Source organism: Dendrobates tinctorius, unplaced genomic scaffold, assembly GCF_039654945.1.
Source record: "Dendrobates tinctorius isolate UK_male_01 unplaced genomic scaffold, ASM3965494v1 ptg000202l, whole genome shotgun sequence".
NCBI classification, from domain to species: Eukaryota; Metazoa; Chordata; class Amphibia; order Anura; family Dendrobatidae; genus Dendrobates; species Dendrobates tinctorius.
The window spans coordinates 8,516,875-8,531,378 of NW_027361869.1; the positions used below are offsets into that span (position 1 = coordinate 8,516,875).

The window sequence follows — 14,504 nt, forward strand, 5'->3', positions numbered from 1 at the left end:
GATAGGCCTCCTGAATAGTTAAACAGATCCATCTGGCTATGGTCACCTTTGAGGCCGTGAGCCCCCTCCTGCGCCCCTCAGGGAGCACGAACAGCGTAGCCGTCTGGCGAAAAAGTGCCGTCCGCGAAACGTACCTCCTGAGTGCGCTCACTAGGTCTAAGGTGTGAAGAGCTTTCTCTATGCGATGCACCGGTGCTGGACAGAACGAAGGCAAGACAATATCCTCATTGATGTGAAAAGAGGAAACCACCTTCGGAAGAAAGGGGGGAGCTGGTCTAAGCACCACCTTATCCTTGTGGAAAGCGAGAAAAGGTGCTCGGCAAGATAGGGCCGCCAACTCCGAAACTCGCCTAACGGAGGTAATGGCTACCAAAAAGACCACTTTCCAAGAGAGGAACGCTAAGGAAATATCCTGTAGCGGCTCAAAAGGCGCTTTCTGCAGAACGCTCAGGACCAGGTTAAGATCCCATGTGCCCATCGGCGCCTTATAGGGGGGTACTAGATGAGAAACTCCCTGGATGAAAGTCTTTACCTGCATATTAGTAGCAATCTTTTGCTGGAAAAGGACGGACAGCGCCGATATCTGTCTCCTAAGGGAGCTCGGGGCCAGCCCCAAGTCTAGGCCTGATTGAAGAAAAGCCAAGATGTTGGGAATAGAGAACGTCAGGGGCGAATGACCCCGCTCTCGACACCAAGTGAAGAAAATTTTCCAGGTGTGATGGTAAATTCTTGCTGAGGTCGGTTTCCTGGCGCTAACCATTGTAGCCACCACCTCACGCTCAAAACCTGCTTGAGTTAGAATCCAAGATTCAACGGCCATGCCGTCAAACACAGGGTCCCTGAGTTCGGGTGGAAGATCGGTCCCTGGTGCAGTAGATCTGGGCGCTCCGGCAATCGCCATGGGACATCGGTGAGCAGCCGCACAAGATCTGCGTACCACGCCCGTCGGGGCCAGTCTGGTGCCAGCAGAATTGCTGGGACCCCCTCTGCTTTGATCTTCCTGACGACCCTCGGAAGCAATGGCAACAGGGGAAACAGGTATGGAAGGCGAAACTGGTTCCATGGTAGAACCAACGCATCCACCCCGAACGCTTGTGGGTCTCGTGATCGAGCGACGAACACAGGCACCTTGGCGTTCGTTCTGGACGCCATCAGGTCCACATCCGGTGTTCCCCACCATCGGCAAATTTGCTGGAAGACTTCGGGGTGCAGGGCCCATTCCCTTGCCACGACATCTTTTCGGCTGAGGAAGTCCGCTGCCCAATTTTCTACGCCTGAAATGTAGACTGCCGAAATTATCGACTGGTTCTTCTCGGCCCAATGATGCACATGTACTATCTTGCGCATGGTTGCCCTGCTGCGCGTGCCCCCTTGATGATTTACATAAGCCACAGCCGTGGCGTTGTCTGACTGTATCCGAATGGGCCGTCCTGCTAGGAGGTACTGGAAATGCTGCAGCGCCTGCCAGATCGCTCGTATCTCCAACGAGTTGATCGGAAGACGAGCTTCCCGTTGCGACCACCGGCCCTGGGCCGTGTGGAGGCGAAAAACTGCTCCCCAGCCGAGGAGACTGGCGTCGGTCGTGACCACTAGCCAGTGGTCTGGGGGAAACGGCTTTCCCTGAAGAAGGGAGGATCTGGTCATCCACCACTCCAGTGATTGCCTGACCTGAGAGGATAGCCGGCACCGCTGATCGAGGGTGAACGGGTCCTTGTCCAAGGCTGACAAGAGAGCGTGCTGTAGGGGTCGAAGATGAAATTGAGCAAATGGAATTGCTTCCATTGCCGCCACCATCTTCCCTAGTATCCTCATCCCAAACCGAATGGTGTGAGGGACCGGCTGCTGGAGCTTCAGGACTCCCTGTCAGAGCGCTAGGGCCTTGTTTTGAGGGAGAATTACCAACCCTTGGGAGGTATCGAAGACCATTCCTAGAAAAGCAATCCTCCGAGCTGGGACCAGCGATGATTTCTTCCTGTTGACCAACCAACCTAAGCGGGAGAGTGTATCCAGTGTAATGCTGACATTCTCCTTGCACGCCTGAAATGAGGGACCCTTCACCAAGAGGTCGTCTAAGTATGGCAAGACGACTATGCCCCGCGAGTGTAAGATGGCCATCACGACTGCCATTACCTTCGTGAATACTCTGGGTGCGGTGACTATGCCGAATGGGAGTGCTGCGAATTGAAAATGTCGACCATTGATGGCGAACCGAAGAAACTTTGGATGCGGAGGAAAAATGGGAACGTGCAGGTAGGCATCCTGAATGTCGATCGAGGCCAAGTACTTTCCCTGCTCCATGGCTGATATAACAGAACAGAGAGATTCCATCCTGAAATGTTTGACTCTAATGAACCTGTTCAGGAGCTTCAAGTCCAAAACTGGTCTGACTGTCCTGTCTTTTTTGGGGACCGCGAACAGATTGGAATAAAAACCTTGAGCTTTTTCGTGCTCTGGTACGGGAACAATGACTCCATTGTCTTGGAGTGAATCGATGGCCCCTAGCAGTGCTTTCGCCCGAGACTTCACCTTGGGAAGTCAGGAGAGAAAAAAATTGTGTTGGAGGGTACCTGATGAACTCTATCTTGTACCCTGAAGTCACCAGTTCTACCCCCCATAAGTCATGTGCTACCTCGGCCCAGATATGGCGAAAAAAGAGCAGGCGGCCCCCCACCCTGCTGCTGTCGCCTACCAAAGGCTCCGAGTCATTTGACTGAGGGTCTCTGGGTCCTGGCTCCTCTCGACCTGGGCTGGCGAGCGCGCATCCTTCCCACCGGAATGGGTCTATAAGAGACCTGTCGCTCCCTATCCTGGTTGAAGCGCGGTGGGCCGGTCGACCTGGCTGCTGCCATCCATCCGGTGTTGCAAACGGCTCGTAAACGTGTCTGGACCTGACGAAAAAGCTGTTTCGCCTTTTTTTGCGGGAGGAAGCTACTTTTCCCTCCTGTCGCATCGGAGATGAGCCGATCCAACTTCTCCCCGAACAGGCGGCCTTCCCTGATAGGGCAAGGAAGTCAAGGACTTCTTGGAAATTGAATCGGCTCGCCAAGTTCTCAACCAGAGGGCCCTCCTAATGGCTATCGCGTTAGCGGCCGCAAACACTGCACAATTAGCCGCATCCAAAGAAGCATTAATTAAGTAGTCTCCAGCCATAGTAATCTGACTTGCGACCTCAGACACCTCCACAGGTAGGCCTCTATCCTGCAAGGCGTTATTCAAAGACTCTGACCATGACATCATGGCCTTGGCTACCCACGTCGCCGCGAACGAAGGGGCGAGCGCCGAATCCGATGGCTCAAAAACTGATCGCGCCAAACCCTCTATGAGCCGATCCGTGGGGTCCTTGATGGACGAGCCGCTAGGCACCGACAACAAGAACTTCGAGGCCAGGCGTGACCCTGGCGGGTCCACCACTGGGGATTCTGCCCATTTCTTACAGAGTTCCGGGGCAAATGGGTATCTCGCCTCTATAGGTTTCTGACCCGATAAACGCTTGTCTGGGCGTTCTCTGTGGCGCTGCACTATATCCTCAAATTCTGGGTGAGTGCCAAATACTCTATGCGGGTGCTTGGCCCGCTTAAAGGCTACCTTATGGCTTGCGGCCAAGGTAGCATCATCTTCAATCCCCAGGGTTTGATTGACTGCTTCAATGAGGCTGTCCACGGTCTCCCGGCATCCCGGGGTATCTAGATCAAGTGGCTCGTCTGAGTCACGATCCAAACTCTGCCCGCTCCCGCTCGCTGGTGAATTGGAGCGTGATGCTGAACTCCCCGATGCCGAGGCACCGGATAAGCCGGGAGACCTCATATGGGTTTGTTTCCTTTGCCTCTGTTTGGCATGGGAACGGCCCCTGCAGGCCGAAGGTTCCTGTGAGGTGGAGGACCCTTCCCAGATAAGCGAGTCACTATCCTTGCCTCCCTTTGGGGCGTCAAGGTACTCGATCGTCTTTGTAAGTGAAGCCATAGACTGGGATAATGATAGCGCCCATTCCGGAGGATTCGTTTCTCTGGATTCAGTCGCCGAGGGAGGCTCCTGGGCGCGGTCGGAGTCGCAGGCCTCGCACACTTTGGCGCTCTGTGCTCGTGGAAACGGGGCCTTACAAGAAGTGCATGCAGCGTAGCGAAAAGTGTGCGTCTTCCCTTTCCCAGCCATATTGAGCCTGCTAGGCGTTTTATATATCCAAACCCAAAAATGCTTTTTTTTTTATCCTCCTTCCTCTATGCGAGGGGAGGGGTGGGGGAGAAGAGGCCCCCTTGCTGTTTTAGCGGCCTCCGCCCCCTGCACTTACCCGACCTGTGTCCCCCGACTGCGTGCCCGACCTTCTGTGTCTCTGTGGGGTAAGCCGACCTCTTTCCTGGTCGCGGCCTACCCCGCACTAAAGCCGGGGCCTGGATTCATCCGGCGCCCGCCCAGCGCTCCAAGGGGTGGGCCACCGGAAGTGACGCATCGCGCCGAGGGCGGTACTTCCGCCGCAGCCTACACCAGCAAAAAGCTGGGGGCTCAATTTTCCCCCACCGCCCGCGGCGCCACAGCGGCGACAGCCTAACCCTGGCCAAAAAGCCGGGGCCTCAGTTACTGTCCACCGGGTCAGGGTCGGCGGCGGCGATGGCGCGCCGCGGCCTAACACTGGCAAAAAAGCCGGGGGCTAAATTTTTCTCCCTAGCCGGCGGCGCTGCAAAATGCTGCGGCGGCGGTGGCACGCCGCGGCGTGCTGACGGCAAGAACCGCTACTCTTCCTATGGATACGAGGAGGCCCTAGGGAGACGCACACCACTGCCTGCCGCTGCTGCCCAGGAGCCCCCCGCACGCCCGTAAATTGAATCGCTGTAAACAGGATCCAGGTAGGCCCTTTAGGGCGGACAACAAACCAGGGAGCAGGGGGCTGGTGAGGGGATCCTGGACGGTGCAGGCACCCTAACTCCGTCCAGCTTCAGCCGAGGAGAGGGACCGTCCGCGTCCTTGCAGCACCTTCGTCTTGCATTGGTGGAGCAGTGGGGGCCGCTCGGACCGTCTTGTGCCTCTGAATAGCCCACAGTTTCTCTAGTTAGGGGTGGTCAGGGCTAGGTCCGGCATCATGTCCCACGTCGCGGGAAAGGATACGTGGAGACGACATTCGCACGTGTTCGCCCGTTGATGGTTTGGGGAAATCGGACCCTTTCAATAGGATCCGTTGCCCCGTCTCCTCTTCTTAGAAAAAATAAAGAAAGAAAACAAAAAAGTTCTGGGGAAATTGCCCAGATTTGTCCCACGTCGCGGGAAAGGATACGTGGAGACGACACTCGCACGTGCTCGCCCGTTGATGGTTTGGGGAAATCGGACCCTTTCAATAGGATCCATTGCCCCTGTCTAATCTTCATGGACAAAAAAAAAGATAAAAGTCTGGAGAAAAAGGACCAGACGTGTGCCTCCATAGACACTAAGCAAAAACTGGCTTCCGCCCGCAATCAGGGCGATGGAGGTATACGGCGGGGGAGGAGCTAACCTTGTGTTGTTTGCCTAGTGTCAGCCTCCAGATGGCAGTAGCATACATACCCACAGTACCTGTGTCCCCCAATGAGACGAAGGAGAAATGCATATTTTTTTTTTTTTTACTTTTTTTTTGTCACACTCTAATATATAAAGCTCAATGTGGGTGTGTATGTATGTTGTGTGTGTGTGTGTCTGTGTCTATGTCCGGGATAGGCATCTGCACCGTCGCAGCTACAGCCACAAAATTTGGCACAGTCACACGTCTGGACCCCAAGAACGTCATAGGCTATGTTGTGAGGCGAAACCACCATGGTTACTTACCGGTAGCCGGTTTTTCCGGAACCCATGACAGCATCACCTGAGAGAGGGATCCGCCCCGCCAGGACAGGAACCTACTGAGATATAAGGGGCGGCACCTCTCCCCCGCTTCAGTTGGGTTACAGAGCATTGAGAGGACTTCCCAGTTAGTTACATATTAATCCAACACCACATCACACAAAGCACCCTGCTAATTGTGCACACCCATACAGTGAAAAGGGGGGGAATATACGGGTGCTGTCATGGGTTCCGGAAAAAACGGCTACCGGTAAGTAACCATGGTGGTTTTCCCTTCACCCATGACAGCACCACCTGAGAGACTTTTGGAGACTTTGAAACACCTTAGGGAGGGACCACCGCTTGCAGCACCCTTCTACCAAAGGTTAAGTCAGCAGAGGAGGATAGATTTAATCTATAGTGCTTAAAGAAGGTTGAAGGTGAGGCCCAGGTAGCGGCCTTACAAATCTGTTCAATCGATACCTCTGCCTTTTCAGCCCAGGAGGTTGCCACGGCTCTGGTGGAATGAGCCTTGATGCCGTCAGGAATCGGGATACCACTAGCTGAGTAGGCTACACTAATGGTCTCCCTAATCCATCTAGCAATAGTCCCTTTCGAAACCCCATAGCCTTTCCTGGCACCCTGAAAAGCTACGAATAGGGACTGGGACTTTCTCCACTGGCTGGTGACAGATATGTATTCTAGTAGGGCTCTCAACGTCCAAACTATGGAACTTTTCTTCCCCTGGATTCTTTGGATTATCACAGAAGGATGGGAGGATAATCTCTTGACCCCGATGGAAATCTGACGCTACCTTAGGCAGATAAGCGGGGTCTGTCCTTAGCACCACCCTGTCTTGAAAAACTTGTGTATAGGGTGGATTTACTGAGAGAGCCTGCAGGTCGCTTACTCTACAGGCTGAAGTAAGGGCCACTAAAATGATTGTTTTTAGGGTAAGAAATTTTACAGGGAGCTGATGTAATGGTTCATATGGTTTTTTTGTAAGGGCCTCTAGTACTAGGTTTAAATCCCAAGGAGCTATCCTGGGTATTGGAATAGGTTTAGCCCTATGACATGATTTGATGAATCTGGCTATCCATCTATTTGCTGCCATGTTGCAGTTATAGAGAGCCCCTAGAGCAGATACCAGAACCTTAAGCGTATTTACCGCTAATCCTAGCTGTAAACCTGCTTGCAAAAACTCCAAGATGACACTAATCGGGGGTTCTTGTTCTAACGGCTTACCTAGGAACTGTAGGAATTTATTCCATGTTCTGCCGTAGATGTTAGTTGTCACCGGTTTCCTACTTTTAAGCTGGGTGGCCACCAACTCCGGGGAGAACCCTCTACCCTTTAAAAGCGACCTTTCAAATTCCATGCCGTCAGATGGAATCCCTTGACTTGGGCATGGAATATCGGGCTCTGGGCTAGGAGGTCCGGGATTTCTGGCAGAACCCATGGATCGGAGACGGACATTCTCTGTAGTAGAGCAAACCAGGGCCTTTTTGGCCAGAATGGGGCTATAAGAATTACTCTGGCTTGATCGGTCCTGATCTTCTTGACCACTGTTGTAATCATAGAGACTGGGGGAAACGCATAGGCCAGCTTGAAGTTCCACTGGATGTGCAGAGAGTCCACTGCCCATGGATCTTCCCTTGGGTTTAGGGAGCAAAACCTTTGTGTTTGCCTGTTGTGTTTGTTGGCAAAGAGGTCTATCACTGGTACTCCCCAAAGCTGCATTATCAATTGAAAAATGGACCAATTTAGGACCCATTCTCCCTGCCTCAGAGTATTGCGGCTTAGAAAATCGGCCTCTATGTTTTCTGCCCCTTTTATGTGTAAGGCTGTTAAGGAGTTTAAGTGTTGTTCTGCCTTGCCTAGGATGTCGTCTGCTGCTTTCATTAGGGAATATGATTTTGTCCCCCCTTGGTAGTTGATGTATGCCACCGTCACTTTGTTGTCTGACATGATGCTGACTTCGCGACCCCTGAGTTGGGGAAAGAAGTGGGTTAGGGCTTTGTTCACAGCCCACAATTCTGAGATTGGAGGATGCCCTCCTTTCTTGAGGTGTCCAGGACCCCTGGCCTACGTGACCCCTTAGGTGCGCCCCCCACCCCAGGGAGCTTGCGTCCGTTAGAATCACATCTATCGCCTGTTTGTCCCAAGGTATCCCCGTGGTCAAATCTGCACTGTCCAGCCACCAGTTGAGAGAGTCTCTGGTCTCTAATGAAAGCTCTAGACCTCCTTCTAAACGCCCTCCTAGCGATCTTTGTGCTGCTAGTATCTCCCACTGGAGTTGACGGGTATGAATTTGTGCCCACCTGACCGCAGGAATACAGGACGTCAGAGTGCCTAGTAGAGACATTGCTTTCAACGTCATCTGAGGTTGGTCTCGGGCTGACAAGGCCATGTTCCGCACCTTCTCTTTTTTGGCCTCCGGAAGCAGACACAGCTGTCAATCTGAGTCCAGGATAAATCTCAGGAAGGTCTGTTGCTTTAGGGGTTGTAGTTTTGATTTTTTGAAATTTATTATCCACCCTAATTCTTGTAAGGTGTCGGTCACCTGACTCAACCGCATAGTGCATTGGTCCTCGGAGTTGCCCACTCTGGGGAAATCGTCCAGATAGGGTATTATGACTGTATCTTGAATCCGAAGGAAAGCTGTTACCTCCGCTATGACCTTGGTGAAAACTCTCTGGGCTATGGATATACCAAACGGAAGAGCTGTGAACTGGAAGTGCTTCAGTATGCCTTGAATATAAAGTGCTACCCTCAAGTATTTTTGGTAATCTGGATGGATAGGGATATGATAATATGCATCCTTCAGATCGACTACAGCCATAAAGCAATCTTGATGTAGTAGCTTTATGGCCGTAGTCACCGACTCCATCTTGACGGTCTGATTCCCTATCCACCGATTGAGTCTTCTGAGGTTTATAATTGTCCTGAACGATTGGTCCGGTTTCTTGATTAAAAAAAGTGAATAGAAACCTCTTCCCTTCTGTGTGTCCGGGACTTCGTAGAGGACCTGTTTGTCTATTATGGTCAGGATCTCTGTTTCCAAGGCCAACTGTTCTTCAGCCGCTGTTCTGATAGGGGTAACTACGAACACGGGCTTTGGTTGGTGAACAAAGAGGATTTTCAGGCCTTCTCTTAAGATGACTAGGATCCAGGTATTGGAGATCTTTTCCCAGGCCTGGGAAAAGAGTGCCAATCTCCCCCCTACTGGAATACTGGCGTCATTGTGGTGACTTTTTCGAGGTGGAGGTACCTCCACCAAACATAAAGCCTGACTCTTTTTTCCTTTTGTCCTCCCATCTCCTTCTATCGGCCGGAGGACGCCCCCTATTGAACCTTCCGCCTCTCCGAAAGGGCTGTCTTCTCTGCTCTGTTGGGAACCTGGGGAAGCCTTTCTTCCTATCGCTCGCTTTCTCTAGGATGTTGTCTAAGTTCTTTCCGAATAAGAATCTCCCATCACAGGGGAGAGAGCACAGTTTAGCCTTAGATTGCAGGTCACCCGGACAGCCTTTAAGCCACAGTGCTCGTCTAGAAGCATTTGACAAATTTGCTGCTCTGGCCGTTAACCTCATAAAATCCTCCGAGGTATCCGCTAAAAAAAGCTGCTGCCCCATGCAAGAGATACATATCCGCCAATATCTTCTCTCTCGGGACCCTTGATGCTAGATTCTCTTCCAACTGCTGCAGCCAGATCATGAGGGAGCGTGCCGTGCAGGTGCCCGCTATTGCCGGCTTTAATCCTCCCGCAGTCGCTTCCCATGCATGCCTCAGATATGAGTCTGCTTTTTTATCTAGCGGGTCTCTAAGAACCCCTGAATCTTCCAGGGGCAGGGCTGATTTTTTAGAGGATCTGGATACGGCTGCGTCTATTTTTGGGACCTTGTCCCATATTTCCGCGTCCTTGTGTTCAAAAGGGTATCGCCTCTTAGAGGTGGAGGGAAGAGACCATGATTTTCAGGTTTCCTCCACTCTCTCTCAATAAGGGCCTGGATCTTCTCGTTCACCGGAAAGGTACGCTTTTTCCTCTCCTGGAGCCCCCCAAACATAACGTCTTCTAGGGTTTTTGTCGCCTTCTCTTCCTGCAGGCCCATTGTTGCTCTAATGGCCTTTAGGAGGGCATCTGTGTCTTCCACCGGAAAACATGGCTTACCCAGTGTCGCTGTCTGAGGAGTCTGATGAGGATGCCTGTTCCGATTGAGACGAGGCCGAAGAGGAATTTGAGGGAGAACTAGGGGGATCCTTTCTACCTTTCCTCTTTTTTTTTTAAATAGGGTCTTAATTGAACCCTCCATCTCCGACCTAAGGGCCGATATCAGATTAGCCGCAAAACTAGGCGCTTCCTCCGCCATAGTTCGCTGAATACAACTGGCACAGAGGTCTTCCTGCCAGTCTCTTGTTAAGGGTGCTTTACATATGGCACAGTCCCTATTATTTCTCTTGCTTCCTGCCTTCTTGGGCCTTTCCTACGGGGTCAAACACTGACAGGGAAACCCTATTAACACAAATGCTAGCTTTCACGAAGATCACTCACCACCCGCCATCAAGGGTACTGGACTCGGAGGCTGCGTCGGAGCACGTGACCTGTGCTCTCTGGATCTCGAGGATTCTCCCGACCTGCGGCTGCTGCTTGAGCGGCTTCCATGTTTGCGGCCGGAGGGCTGTGAAGGCGGCAGAGACACGGACCTCTCCTGCTCTGACTCCATCGCTGCACCGTCTGCCCCACCGCAGTCCTCGTTTTAAATATGCCTCCGTCCTGTGAGTGGCCTCCAATTAGCTGCCTCCCCTCCCCCCTGCGACCGCCGGCCGACTACCTTCAGAAAAAGCCGGCCGGCATCGCACCGGGCGCCATGACACCGTCGCCTGATGCTGACATCAGCGGGCACACCCACAATCCTCTGCGCCGCTGACGTCAGTGGCCAGAAAACGTCGGCGTCTCTCCCCTGCCTCGGGGATCGAGATGCGGGCACCCGCGAGGGGAGGGCGGCGCGGTGGGGGCTTCCCGCAGCCACTGGGGATCCCACCTGTGCCCACACGAACCCGGCACCCCGGAGGGCCCGGGGACTGTGCCTCCAGCACCCAACGGCCGGCGCTACAGGTAAGATACCTGTTCTTCCCGCGCCGGGACGGGCCTGGGTTCCCTTTCTTTTTTTTCTTTTATTCTTTTGCCCATGACAGGCACCGCTGACAGTGGGGTTCCTTCCAGGACAGGAACCCAACTGAAGCGGGGGAGAGGTGCCGCCCCTTATATCTCAGTAGGTTCCTGTCCTGGCGGGGCGGATCTCCCTCCCTTCACCATGACAGGTGGTGCTGTCATGGGTGAAGGGAAAATTTTAACCCTGCGCCTTGCAATTCACCAAACAATTTTGCCCCTATCTACATAATGGGGAAAAAGTGTGTGTGTGTGTGTGTGTGTGTGTGTGTGTGTGTGTGTGTGTGTGTGTGTGTGTGTGTGTGTGTGTGTGTGTGTGTGTGTTTCAAGCCCCGACCCTCATTAAGATGTCATAATGGTTGCTATGGCGACACTGATGTCATCATAGGTTGCAAGCCCCGCCCCTCAATAGGATGACATAATGGTTGCCATGGCGACGCTAATGTTATAATAGGTTGCAATGGCGAATATGCTGTCACAATGGTTGCCATGGTGATGATGATGTCTTAATAGGTTGCTATGGTGACGGTTATGTCATAATGGTTGCCATGGTGATGATGATGTCATAATGGGTATATGGACACTGGACTATGGGATGGAGGATATGTATGATGGGTATATGGACACTGGACTATGGGATGGAGGATATGTATGACGGGTATATGGGCACGGGACTATGGGATGGAGGATGTGTGATGGGTATATGGGCACGGGACTATGGGATGGAGGATATGTATGATGGGTATATGGGCACGGGACTATGGGATGGAGGATGTGTGATGGGTATATGGGCACTGGACTATGGGATGGAGGATGTGTGATGGGTATATGGGCACTGGACTATGGGATGGAGGATATGTATGATGGGTATATGAGCACGGGCCTATGGGATGGTGGATATGTATGATGGGTATATGGGAACGGGACTATGGGATGGAGGATAATTATAATTTGTTATAACCAACCACAGTTAGTTACTATGCCCGGGCTCTTCAGCTAGTATCAAAATTAAAAAAAAAAAGATGTATAAAAAAATAAAACATGTTGCAGGATTCACAGCGGTCACGGAGGCCATTCCTTTTCTTTCAGGAAACATGGATTTTTGTGATAACTCACCGTAAAATCCTTTTCTCCGAGACGCTCATTGGGGGACACAGATACTGTGGGTGTATGCTTCTGCCGCCAGGAGGCTGACACTAAGTGAAAAAAAAGAGGTTAGCTCCTCTTTCGCCGTATACACCCTCACCCCTATTGCGGGCGGAAATCAGTTTGGTGCCAAATCAGTAGGAGGACAACAAAATCAGCCTTAATACAGGTACAACATGTCCAAAACACCACCCTTATATCAAATTAGTAAATGCATATAAATTTAAACAAAACAAGAGCCAACTGGCTAATAGGGTGGGTGCTGTGTCCCCAATGAGCGTCTCGGAGAAAAGGATTTTACGGTGAGTTATCACAAAAATCCATGTTTCTCCTTCACCTCATTGGGGGACACAGATACTGTGGGACGTCCTAAAGCAGTCCCTGGGTGGGAGATTGACTCACCGATCCAAGCTACGTGCACCTTTTGTTTAAAGGTGCGCCACTGCTGCTTGGAGAATCCTTCTACCCAGGCTCGTATCCGCCGAGGCCTGAGCATGGATATTATAATGCTTGGCAAAATGTGTGCAGGCTGGACCAGGTTGCTGCCTTGCAAACCTGTTCCGTCGAAGCCTGGTGTCGAAGAGCCCAAGGCGCCCACTGCCCGAGTAGAGTGCGCTCTGATCCCTGCTGGAATCGGCGTGCCTCTAATGCGGTAGGACTCCTGAATGGTCAAACGAATCTACCTGGCTATGGTAGATTTTGAGGCAGCGAGTTCCTTCCTGCGCCCTTCAGGGAGCACGAGCAGCGTGTCCGTCTGACGAAAGGGCGCCATCCTCGACACGTACCTCCGGAGGGCTCTTACCAGGTCTAACGTGTGAAGAGCCTTTTCCACACGGTGCTGGACAAAATGAAGGCAAGACAACATCTTCACTAATGTGAAAAGAGGACACGACTTTCGGTAGAAAAGGAGGGGCTGGTCTGAGCACCACCTTATCCTTATGGAAAGTGAGGAACGGGGCTTGGCAGGATAGGGCTGCCAGTTCTGAAACCCGCCTAATAGAAGTGATGGCCACTAGGAACACCACTTTCCAGGAAAAGTACTTCAAGGAGATATCTTGAAGCGGTTCAAATGGAGCTTCCTGCAGAAAAACACTTAGGACCATGTTAAGGTCCCAAGCGTCCATAGGCGCCTTATAGGGAGGTACCAAGTGGGAGACTCCCTGGATGAAAGTCTTCACCTGCAGACTGGTAGCAATTCTGCGCTGGAACAGGATGGATAAGGCCGATATTTGTCTCCTGAGGGAACTTGGGGCTAAGCCCGAGTCTAGGCCTGACTGGAGAAAAGTCAGATGTTGGGGGATCGAGAATCTCAGCGGAGAAACACCGCGGCCTCGACACCAAGCAAAGAACACCTTCCAGGTGTGGTGATAAATTCGTGCTGAAGCAGGCTTCCAGGCGCTAATCATTGTAGCGACCACCTTGCTCCCGAACCCTGCCTGGGTTAGAATCCAAGATTCAACGGCCATGCCGTCAAACACAGGGCCCCTGAGTTCGGGTGGCAAATTGGCCCTTGAGAAAGTAGATCTGGGCGCTCTGGCAGGCGCCAAGGAACGTCGGCGAGCAGCTGCATTAGATCTGCGTACCATGCTCGACGGGGCCAGTCTGGCGCCAGCAGAATCGCCGGAACCCCTTCCGTCTTGATCTTCTTGATGACCCTCGGAAATAGTGGCAGCGAGGGAAATAGATATGGGAGGCGAAACTGGTTCCATGGCAGAACCAACGCGTCCACAGCGATTGCCTGCGGGTCCCCGGCCCGAGCGACATATGTGGGCACCTTGGCGTTCATTCTGGACGCCATCAGGTCCACATCCAGAGTTCCCCACAGCTGACAAATCTGCCGGAAGACTTCGGAATGTAGAGACCACTCTCTGGACGCAAGACCCTGCTGGCTGAGAAAGTCTGCCGCCCAACTTTTCACGCCCGGGATATGGACAGACAAAATCACTGAGTGGTTTGCTTCGGCCCACTGCAGAACGTGCCCCACCTGGTTGCTCTGCTGCGGGTGCCCCCTTGGTGATTTATGTAAGCCACCGCCGTGGCGTTGTCTGATTGAATCCGGACAAGGCGGCCTGCTAGAAAGTGATGAAACTTTTGTAGAGCCAGCCAAATTGCTCGTATCTCCAATAAGTTGATCGGGAGGCGTGCCTCCTGTGGCGACCACCGCCTCTGGGTCGTGTGGTGGCGAAACACCGCTCCCCAGCCGAGGAGACTGGCGTCGGTTGTCATCACCAACCAATGGTCTGGGGGGAAAGGAACTGGTTATCCACCATCCGAGCGACTGCCTGACTTGAAAGGACAGTCGGCACTGCCGATCGAGCGTGAAAGGATTCTTGTCCCAAGCTGACAACAGGGCGTGCTGAAGGGGGCGAAGATGGAACTGGGCGAATGGTACCGCTTCCATTGCTGCCAC

General features: G+C 52.6%; 1 protein-coding gene across 2 annotated transcripts in view; it reads right to left on the reverse strand.

Moving 5' to 3' along the window:
• BRAT1 (BRCA1 associated ATM activator 1) overlaps positions 1-14,504 on the reverse strand; it is a 71,560-nt gene that overhangs the window by 45,772 nt on the left and 11,284 nt on the right. The gene's annotated exons all lie outside the window — the stretch shown is intronic.